This window comes from Balaenoptera acutorostrata, chromosome X, assembly GCF_949987535.1.
Source record: "Balaenoptera acutorostrata chromosome X, mBalAcu1.1, whole genome shotgun sequence".
In the NCBI taxonomy this organism is placed as follows: domain Eukaryota; kingdom Metazoa; phylum Chordata; class Mammalia; order Artiodactyla; family Balaenopteridae; genus Balaenoptera; species Balaenoptera acutorostrata.
In genome coordinates, this window is record NC_080085.1 from 125,029,328 (window position 1) to 125,041,063 (window position 11,736).

The following is an 11,736-nucleotide window of genomic DNA, read 5'->3' on the forward strand; positions in this document are numbered from 1 at the left end:
CCTATGATGTCGAAGTGATCAAATTAAATAAACAGGGAGTGCCTCTGGGGAAAAAAAAAAGAATTATTTCCCTATTCTTGGACATTTAAAGTGTTTCCATATGTTTGCTATTATTAAAAAAACAGTAAATATTTTTGTGCATATTGGGTTTTGTTCCTTTGGAAATGATTTTGTGAGGATAAATTTTGAGAATTCATATTATTTAGACAAAAGGTATGAACTCTTCAATGACTCTGTATGAATTGCTCTGGGTTTTATTTCAGGAGGTATTTGCATTACCTAAGAAATATACAGTCATTTTGTAAAGGTAAAGATGCCTTTGGCTGCACTTAGTAATTATTTGACACTGGAAGATGTGTTAGATGATGAACATCAGAATTGAATCAACTGGGGGCACTTCCTCTTGTGTGTTTATTGACGCTTTCTCATAATATTGAGCACCTGCTGAATGTGGGCCTTGTCCTTGAGTGTCCATGGCCATCAGCTCTGTAGTCAGGCAGCTCTGATTTCTAAAGGCAGGGATCTGCACCCTCACTATGATGAATCCTCTTCTGAAGTCATTCCACACATAATCTTAGGAAGGGGAATTGGACTGAAAAAATTGGAATTTTTCACTTGCTTTCCCAGGTGGTTTTGATTAATTATAAGATAGAACTATTGTAAGGGTAATTAGGTGCTTTGTTCTCTTTGGAATAAAGTTTCCATAGGAAGAAGAGTGCAGTAAGAAGAAAGAAATGGTGGTGGTGGTGGTGACAATGATAAAGATGGTGAATGCTGGACTGGAATTGGGGGGCATGACATTTTTTTTCTTTCGCTAGCTTAGCTTCCTCCTGTGATCAGAATGCAAATGTTTAATGGAATGAATCAGCTCAACTAAAAAGCGTTCATTAAGAATATACTAATTTTTCATTAATTCAACAAATAGTTATTGAGTACCTCTATTGTGCCTATGGATGTATAATATATGCGTGTATTATATGTATATATACACATATATGAGACAGAGAGAGAGCATGCTAGCACACAGACCATGCTGGGAAAGAACAAGGGAGATCATATTTGAGTGCTTATATCATACCAGTAACTTCTGTTATAAGGAAATTTAGGCATAGAGAGGTTACATAACATGCCCAAAGTCAGACTCCTAAAAAGTAGTAGATCCGGGATTTTAAACAAAACTTATTTGACTCCACCTTTTCTCCTAAAGTACACTACCTCCTAGTGTCGTAAGAAAAAAAATAAAATGAAAGACTTACAGAGGTTTGGAGACTTTAATTCTTTCCCAGAGGAAGCGAAGGTCTCTGATGGTTGAGGAGGCTTTGATAGGCAGGGGGTAAGATGTAACTGAGGAGGTGAAAAGGCTTTTAAAGGTTGAAAAAGCAGCGAGAGAAAAAGCAGTGGCCAAGGAGTTTGTCTGAGGTTTCAGAGAAAGGGATGGGGATGGCCCTTGTGGGTGCAGCAGAGTTCGGGTGGGGAGTGGTGAGAAACAGCCTGGAAACAGAGCTTGGCGCCCCGGTGTAGAGCGCCTCTGAATGGCGTGCCGGGGATTTCGGATTTCCTTATATCTGTGGTGCCAAAGGGGGGCGAAGGACGAATGTGAGCCATGAGAGCCTGACACAAGGCTGAGGCAGTGAACAAGAACAGGCTGACAAGACTCCATAGAGAGTTTCAGGGCGAAATTGGCGACAGTTCATAACCAGTGGACGCGGTGCTGAGAGAGGAAGGAAGGCGGTGAAATGATGTCGCGGTGCCAGTCGGTGAGGAGCTGCCTAACTCAGCTTTGTTCAGCTCCACCAGCATCTCCTGAGAGCGTCTGTGCCGCGGCTCCAGAGCACAGCGAGGCTGGTTTGCTTTTGCCGAGACGTTCCTCGTGCTCCAAGTGTTAGGTGGTGTCCTTCCTCCAGGGGCTAAACTTCTGCTTTAATGAAGCAAGCGCCCCAGAGCTCACCTGACCAGACTGTGTTGACCTGAAGAAAAGAGCTTCTTATTGCCTATCCTCAGTGAAATCAAGAACTGTTTCAACACATGATGACAAGCTATGAATGCCACCCACCCTATACACACATTCTCTTACCCTTGGTCTGACATCTGCATTAAACTAAAGGAATGATTGATGTCCATTCAGAACCTTAGGCAGACTGGACTTGCCTTTTAAGTATCTTTTCTGTGGCCCATATTCTAAGGTGGGCTGTTGGATTTTTCAGTGTCTCAAAACCATGAGGCAAAAAACTCACCTGTGAGAAGAGTGGGATGAGGCAGGGACGTGGCAGAAGTTTACCTGTCACTTTCCTAGGTTCCTTGTTGTCATGGAAACGATTGCCTTGGTCTATACTGCCTGTGTGTGTTTGGGAGAACCCCTCTTGTAGTATGGATCTCAAAGCAAGCCTTCTATGAAACGAGGAATCATCAGAGTGAAGCTGTCTTAACACATTGAACTCCAGCAATGGGAGTGGGCTAGCATTTCGGCCTCCAGAGGATGCTAAGTGACGTAAGAGGCCACCTGGTTATCGCTTCTAAATCCAGTGAACCAGGGAGAATGAGTACTTACCTCACACCTGGCCACGCTTTACATCTCTTCAAGCTAACATTTATGGACCACTTACTATCTGTCAGGCACTGTGATGTACATTTTAGCTTCATATCTTACTTAATCTTTAGAATGAGCCAGTGGGCTGCACTATTATTCTCATGTGCACTTTACTGATGAGAAATTGGGGCTGAGAGAGGTGAGGAGACTTTCCCAAGTTCGGCCCGGCTCCTTCTCCTGTTGCTCTACCTGGCCGTGGGCTTCCTGTGACCTGCTGTGTTTGGCAGCAGTGGGCGCCTTGCGTATTCTGAGACCCCTCTGCCTCACGCTGTTGGTAGGTGAGTAACCCTAAGTCAGCTGAGCAGCCAGGTCAGGGCTGGGTCTGTCCTAGGGGAGCATTTGTAGGTGAGGCTGAAGTTCCAGAACTCCTTCGGGTTTGTGTTTGTGCATGTGTTCAAATGGGTCTATACCAATATTTCTGGTTTTCTTTCACATAAAATGGAAAGGATTTGAGGACTGGACCCTCTACATAGGATATCATCATTCAGTATTTTTCTGTTCTGTTTATGGGTAATAAGGAGAAGACCAGCCCTTAGAAAACGGGTTCAGCTTGGCCATCGTTAAGAGTTGAATGGTATCCTGCAAAATACGCATGTTGAATCCTAATTCCCAGGACCTCAGAATGTGACTGTATTTGGAAACAGGGTCTTTACAGAGTTAACCAAGTAAACACCATGAGATCCCGTATGACTGGTGTCTTATGAAAACGGGAAATGTGGACACAGAGGCACGGATAGAGGGGAGATGATGTGAGAGACGGGGGAGAAGACGGCCATCCACAAGCCAAGGAGAGAGGCCTGGAGCAGATCCTTCCCTCACAGACAACTGATACTCGTGTGGTGTGCGCGCCTGTAAAAACACATGCACAGGAAAGGAATGGGGTGGGGTGGGCTGTGTGTGTGTGTGTGTGTGTGTGTGTGTGTGTTTGAGGGGGCAGAAGGGAGGAGGGTCAGGGAAGGTCCTCTGGAGATGGTGACACGTGAGGTGCAGTTTTAAGGGGGAAGAGAAGTTTCCCTGGTGATGGGCTGGGGTGTGGGGGAAGGGCATCCCAGGCAGAGGGGACAAGTCGTGAAAGGTCACGAGCGGGTGAGCGAGAGGCTGGTGCGCTCACGGGACTCCTGACGCTGCCTGTTCCTGCTTCTCCCCCGACCTTCCTGAGCATCCTTTTCCTCTCACTACCAACAGCACTGAGCACTCGAGGTCCAGTCCTTAGCCCAGGGCCTTCCTCTTCCTACCACTTTCTGAGAATGGTTATTTTCATACCATTACAGGAAACATCAGCCATGCGGGGGCTCCCACGTGTGAATCTGCAGGTGGGACGGTCCTCTTCTCTGGAGTGTCACCTCGTCTGCAGTGTTTACATGTGCACAGCCCAGCATCAGCTCGGGCCCAAGAGAGCCAAGTTACATTCTCTTTCCTGCAAAAGTGTGGCCCAGGCTTCTGTGTTATTTTTTGATGTCCCCACCATCAATCAGTGACCTGGTCCTAAGCCCTGGAGTCACCTCTGACCCCTCCTGCTTCCAAACACCTTGTTAGGATGCAGGGCCAGACTGACGGTGTTATTCTCTAAGTCCCCATTTGTTTCCCTTGTCTTGAAATTCTCAGCAACCTTTGCCCATCCCCAATCTCCTGGCATCTGTCTCCTGTTCTACAGGTGATGACAAAATTTACTGACAGTGACTGAGATGATACCTGTGTGGTTCTTCAGCAGCAGGAACATCCGTCGTTAGGGTGACCGGAGGGCCTGTGTGTGTTGTAAATGGTTAAATTATCTCCTGCCGTCTCCCGATGAACGTGTGGCTGCAATTCCCTCCTTGAACTGTCTGCTCTGTCATTTCGAATCAGAAGAACATTATCTTCCCTGGATAAAATGGGTGCACAATAGAAAATTAGTGGTCTGGACTTTTTCAAATAACCCATGAACAAGATACTTTCTTTTTCCCCATTTTTTCTTCCTATAGGAATGTTTGCAGTCGTTGGCACTGTGACCACCCTCTTCTTGATATGCTTTCTTCATGTGAAACCATTCTCTCCTGATTTTCTCTCTGAGCGCAATCCTTCTTCAGACTCTGCCGGATAATCCTCTTTCCCTACTCACACTTTAAAAGTTTATGTTTCCTGAACCTCTGCCCTGAGTGCACTGGGCATTCCTGCTCTTCAGACTTGGTCAGGGGCCCTCATTCATCCTCACGACCTCACTGCCGACACGCTCACACCCGGATCTGCCGTGCACACCTATCTTCTAGAGACGCAGCTTCCTCCTTGGCGCCTCCACTTGGATTTCCCCGTAGATCCCGGAACCTCATCCTGTCAAACACTGACCGAGTCACCTCTTCCTTCTTCCGCGAGGCACTCACATTGCTGCTAGGGGTCCTCGTGAGTTCGAGCTGCTGTAACAAAGATGCCGCAGACTGGGTGCCTCAGAAACAGCAGACATTTATTTATTTCTTACAGTTCTGGAGGTGGGAAGTCCAAGATGCAGGTGCCAGCAGGTGTAGTGTCTGGTGAGAGCCCTCCTCCTGGTTTTCAGAAGGCCATCTTCCCATCTTGGGAGAGAGAGGGACCCATGTCCCTCTTGCTTCTCTTCTTATAAGGACATTAATCCCATCCTGAGGGCTCCACCCTCGTGATCTAATTGCCTCCCAAAGGCCTCACCTCCTAATACCATCACATTGGGATTAGGGTTTCAACATACGAATTTTGGGAGGACAAAAACATTCAGTCCATAGCACTAGGGTTGGGGAATTTACATCAAATTTTGCTGTCTGTCGGAGACGTTAAAGCGATTCATATCTGCTTTAATGTGGTTTCTGGCCTCCATATTTGAGGTAGGTTTAGCAGTAATACCAAACGTCTCATAATAGGCAGAGAAGGAATAAAAGCATCCATTAGTAGACTTGGATCTCAAGTACAGTTGAGACTGCCAACTGTAGGGCTGGAATTTACACCATTGGCTCTCCTAGTGCTCAGGCTTTTGGACTCACACTGGAACTCCACGTCAGAGCTCCTGGGTCTCCAGCTTGCTCACTGCTGGTCTGGGGACTTCTCGTCCTCCATAACCACATGAGCCAATTCTTTATAGTAAATGTATCTATCTGTGTATCTATATATCTATGTATCTATCTATCTCTCTACCTCTCCATCCATCCGTCCATCCATCCTTCCATTCTATTGGTTTCTTTCTCTGGAGAATCCTGACTAATACCACTATTTTTTTCACATACTTAACTCTCCCCAACTCCAGTCTTTGTGATTGTTTTTAATTAACATACTATAAAATTAACTTTTTTTGGTGTGTACAGTTCTATGAATTTTAACACATGCATAAATTCACATAACTACCAACACAGTCAGGATGCAAAACAGTTCTATCACCCCCTAAAATTTTCTCATGTCACCCCTTTATTGTCAAACTCTCCCACAGCCAGAAAATCTGACAGTCACGGATCTGTACTTCTTTCTATAGTTTTGCCTTTTTAAGAATATCATCCTGGAGTGTATAATCTTTTGAGATTATCTTTTTTTTTTCTCTCAGCATAATTCTCTGGAAGGTCATCCAGGTTGCTTATGTTAGTAGTTTGTTCCTTGTTATCAGTGAGTAGTATTCCATATATAGATGTACCACTTATGGTTATCCATTCTCCCTCAGAAAGACATTCTTGTAATTTACAGTTTTTGATGATTATAAATAAAGGTGCCATTAAGCATTCAGTTACAGGTTTTTATGTGAACATAATTCACTTGGGTAAATGACTAGGGCAAATACATCAGGAGTAGGATTGCTGGGTCATGTGGTGAATATATGTTTAACTTTATAAGAAACTGCAAAATAATTCTCAAGAAATGTCATACCTTTTTGCATCCCAGTCAGTAGTTTATGAGAGATTTAGTCATTCTGCATCCTTGTCAGGACTTGGTATTGCCAGGTTGTTGCTTTCCCATCCTAACAGGTGTAGTGGTAGCTCAGTGTGGCATTAATTTGCATTTTCTTAATGGCACCTTTTTAATGTGTTTATTTGCCTTCTATATCTCTTTGGTGAAGGGTCTGTTCACAGCTTTGCCAATTTTTAAAAATTGTTTTTTAGTTGAGTTTTAAATGTTCTTTACTCTGTATACAAGTTCTTTGTCAGATATAAGATTAGCAAATATATTGCAGGGCAGGAATAGAGACGCAGACGTAGAGAATGGATGTGTGGACACGATGCGGGGGAAGAGGGATGGAGTGAATTGGGAGATTGGGATTGACATATATACACTACCATGTGTAAAACAGATAGCTAGTGGGAACATGCTATACAGTGCAGGGAGCTCAGCTTGGTGCTCTGTGGTGACCTAGATGGGTGGGATGGGGTGGGGAAGGTCCAAGAGGGATGGGATATATGTATACATATAGCTGATTCACTTTGTTGTACAGCAGAAACTAACACAACTTTGTAAAGCAACTATACCCCAATTAAAAAATAAAAGATATATGCACACCAAAAAAAAAAGAAAAAAGATTAGCAAATATTTTCTCCAAGTTTGTAGCTTGTCATTTAATTCTCTTAATAGTGATTTTCTCAGAGTAAAGATTTTTTTTTTTACACATTTTGATTAAGTTCTGCTCATTTATTTTTTTCTTTTATGGGCCATGCTTTTGGTGTCATATCTAAGAACTCTTCACCAAGCCCTAAGTTCCAAATATTTCCTCCTATGGTTTCTTATAAAAGCCTTATAGTTTTAAAGTTTACTTTTAAGTCCATGTACAAATTTTAGTTAATTTTTAATAAGGTATGAAGTTTAGGTTGAGGTTCAATTTTGTTTTCCATATGGATGTCCAGTTGCTTTAACAACATGTGTTGAAAAGTCTATTCTTTCTCCATTGATTTGCCTTTGTTGAAAATCTGTTGTCTATGTATGATTATCTATTTCTGGACCATCTGTTCTCCTGAGTGATTTTTAACTTTGCTAGTAGTGCCAGTCTGAAGGTGGGTTCTACTGACTGGTGAGACGTGAGCTGCCCTTATTCTGCCAGAGGGTGGCCTAACAGATGGAGCTGATTTTCACTGGATGTACAGTTCTCTAATCTGATGTGGGGCTGGGATTTGAACTAAAAGAGGATTCAAGAACAGACGTTCGGTTGGCATTGAGCCATGAGGGATCAAATTCTTCACTCCATCCCCTACTCCAAGTATATGACTTGAGTTGTTTGGACCTGTTTTTGCAAGCATATAGATCTGTCAGGGAAAATTGACTTCCTGTATTGTTACATGCTATGAAGAATTTTAAGGAAAAAGATGATTGACTCTCTTTGTCCAGAGTAACTTTTCCCCCTTTATGTGCCCCCACTGACTTTTCCACTGGGCAAAGGCGTAGTTCCCTCCGTCTTATCAGCCTCTCCCTGCTGTCTGCTGGCTCCTCAGGAGGATGAGGGGCTCCTTCCTCCGTCCTCCCACAGACTTTTACAGAGTTTCTTTGAGCAGGAAGGGGTCCTGTCTGCTCCATCTCTACTCTACCAGCACTCAGGGCAGTGTCTGACCCTCTGGAGATACTATGTGTTCGCTGTTCTTGAATTTGTTCCTGATTATTTTTGAACAAAATAAACAGTATGAGACATTTATAAAACCTTTTCTAGAGTGAGGGGGAAACTGGACGATGCTGTATGGGATTTGGACTGAGAGTCAGGGACCTGAGTTTTAACCCCACCCACCACAAAGCAGTTGTGTGACTTAAGTAAGTCATTTCCTTCTGGGTTGCTATGTTCTTATCTGGAAAAGGAGGAGATTGGATGAGAACAGGCATTGCAAAGTCAAGGCCTACGGGGGTCAGACAGGCAACATAAATTAATGAAATATAATGGGTATAAGAAAAAGTAGCTGCAGAAACTCATTGATAAGTGACAGTTGGCAGCCCCTGGTAACCACCAGCCTACTCTCTGTTTCTACGAGTTTGGGTTTTTTAGATTCCACATATAAGTGAGATCATACATACTTGTCTTTCTCTGACTTGTTTCGCTTAGCTTAATGCTCTCAGGACTCATCCATCTTGTTGCAAATGGCAGGATTTTCTTTTTTCTCATGTCTGAATAGTATTCCATTGTGTGTGTGTGTATCTTCTTTATTCATTCATTCATCGATGGACACAGGTTGTTTCCACATCTTGGCCATTGTCAATATACGATCTGTCCCTCTTTGAGCCCCGACAATGTCCCCTACCCCTCTTTAACTGTCTCTCTTGCTCATGCCATATCACATGCTATTTCCCATGGAGGCTACATGTCCAGTTCATCGGGGTGTCCCTCACAGCTCAGTGCCTGGCCCAGGGAAGGAGCTCAAGAGATGATCAGGGATTTCAATGGGGAACATGCTGAGGAGTGGACCCTGCCGTCCCCATGAGCTTCTCTGGTGCGGGCATCCAGTGCTGGGCTCCTAGGGGCAGAATGCATTCTGGCTGCAAGTGCGTCTGGATGTCCAGTAATATGACACAGATGTCTTCATAACTTTGGCTGCTTCTGGGGGTGACCTCATGGGATTCTGTCACCATTTGTAATCCTTGTTATCTGTCAGCAGTGCACCCACAATTTTTCTCATGATCAGATTGATCCTGGTGAAATGTAAGCATCTTCCCATGTAAGGACAAAATAAATTTAACTGCAGACTTTTTTTTGAAACAAACCATTATTAGTGAAAATCATATTTTTCCCTATCATTGCCAGTGGGTAATTGTCATTGATCCTAGAGCCAAGCTCATCCCGAGTGAGAACTTTGCTAATTCTAGGTCCAGTTTTTGGAAAACCAGACATCTCTCTGCCTTTACTTTCCTCCTCATCCTGGAATCCCCCCAGCAGAGCATGTGGAATCCATGTTCTCCTCTGTGACATCCTGACAGCTTCGCAAGCGACAGCTCTTGATTCTGATTGAACCGAAAGGGCTTCAGAGGGAGTGTGTGAACCTTAGGTGAAAGGTGGATTGTGTCCCCTGTGGAAGGAACAGAACGGGTCTGTTAGAAATGGAGGTCTGTGTATGTTCATCCAGTGGCCCATTGGAGCCCGCTGTTCTGGTGAATGTAAATGAGAAAGAACCGCCACCCATTCTACCTATACTTATATGTTCGTGTGTTAGAAATATATGCTTTATAAAGTACAAATCTTCTGTTAAATGTAAAGTGCTATACAACAGAAAAGTAAATAGCAGGAAAAAGTTGCTTATTGTTTAATGATTGGAAAGGCAATTCTAAAACAAAGTTTTCAATGCATCTTAAATGTTTATGTTCCTGGGGTAGTGAACTCAATTGTCTCTAACCGAGGTAAGTATGCCTGGCAAATATGTTGATATCTGCCAAGTGCACCCATCAGCTGGAGAGGAAAGTAAACCAGGGTGAATGAGAAGAGCTGACTTCAAGCTTAACGTGGGCTGCACAGTAGTGACGTGGGTTATGCGTGGAGCCATGGGGATCATCTTTTATGCCAGCCAGGCTATTATTGGCTTTATGACATTTCTGCTTGGTACTATAATTTCCTGAAACTTATAATTAATTAAGGCTATAGAAATTGATAAAATGATTTTTTAAATGTCAAACAGTTTAATCTTTATAGTAATAAAACCCCTTCTTGGTGGATTCACATGGGTTAAGGGACATGACACCTTGGGGTTCACCTTGGAGACACGTGTAGACTGCAGACCTAAGTGCCTCTGTCTTTGAACTGACCTTCAGGTGGTGCTTTTCTGCTTGGAGTTCAGAAGGCCTTGGAAAGATGATTGAGTCTAAAATATGAGTAAAACAGGAAGCTCTTCTCATCAGGATACACGTGGGGGTAAAGAAAAATGTGGGGCAAATTTCAGTTCTGTACTATTCTAGGTTTTTATCTACACTGTCACTGGTAACATGACAAAATTAAAATAGGAAATATTCTAAACATTGATAGGCAAAAACTTTTTTTGTTGTTTGTTTCGCCCTCTATTCAGATTTAATAAATGTTGATATTTAGCCACATTTTAAAAAGTTTTTTTTTTTTTTTGCAGAAAATGTTACAGTTAAAGCCTCTTTTTCTACCCCACCGGGATCCCATTCCCCTACAGCTTTCCTAGAGGCAGCCAGTCTTCCAAAGTTGTGTTGTTACATACATGTTGTTGCATTTGGCTCCTGGCTATGTGTCATGAACAATAACTACTATTATTTTGTGAGTTTAAAACATTTACGGTAATGTTCTTACTCAGTAATCCATCTTTCTTCAGCTTGCTTTATCACTCAAAATTACGTTTTTAGGATTTATCCTTATTAATTGATGTGAAGCTAGTTTCCTTACCTGCTGTATTAATTCCTTTCAATGAATATATCATAATATATCCATTCTCTAATTGACGGGAGTTTAGATGGTTTCCACCTTTTCATTTTATAGACAGAGCTGTTGTATACTTCTTTGGGCTTGTTTCCACGTGGACGTGTGAGCTTCTCAAAGGTATAGGTGTAGACGTGGATGTCTGGGTCTTAGGGGACAAACATCATCCACTTTGGTAGATGTTGCTGAATTGCTCTCAATTTCCACTTCCAGAACCGTGTATGAGAGTTCTTGTTGCTCTGTGTCTTCTCCAACTCTTGGCATTATCAGGCTTTTACATTTTGCTAATCTGATAGATTGAAAAGTATCTCATTGTGGTATTGATTTATACTTCTCTGATTTCTGGTGATTTATGCTTTTCTTTCTCATGATTGTTGGTCATTTGGGTTTCTTTTTCTATGCATTGCCAGTTTATAGATTTTGCTCATTTTTGTAGTGGGTTATTTGTGTTTTTTCCTTACAGTTACCAAACGTTCACTATATATCCTGGACACTTAAAAAACAAAAACAAAAACAAAACTACTCTCTCCATTTCTTTTTTGTTTTGCTTTGTTTTGGTTTAAAACAGCAAAAATTAATTTTCTTACAGTTCTGGAGGTCAGAAGTCCAAAATGAGTCTTAAAGAGCTAAAATCAAGGTGTCAGCAAGGCTGGCCTCTTACAGCTTCTAGCTCTCTCCATTCCTTGCCTTTAACCTTTATTTTTTTGTGTCTTGTCACATAAGTTTTAAAATCATGTTGGTCAACATTTTCTTCCTTTTTTGCGTCATGGTTTGTGCTACTGTATCATTGCCTAGTCTGGGATTATGAAAATAGTGTCTGTATCTTTTCCTA

General features: G+C 42.6%; 1 pseudogene; it reads right to left on the bottom strand.

The window, feature by feature from the left end:
- LOC103001592 (peptidyl-prolyl cis-trans isomerase A-like) overlaps nucleotides 1-11,168 on the bottom strand; it is a 33,361-nt pseudogene extending 22,193 nt beyond the window's left edge.
- Between the last annotated feature and the right edge of the window lie 568 nt (nucleotides 11,169-11,736).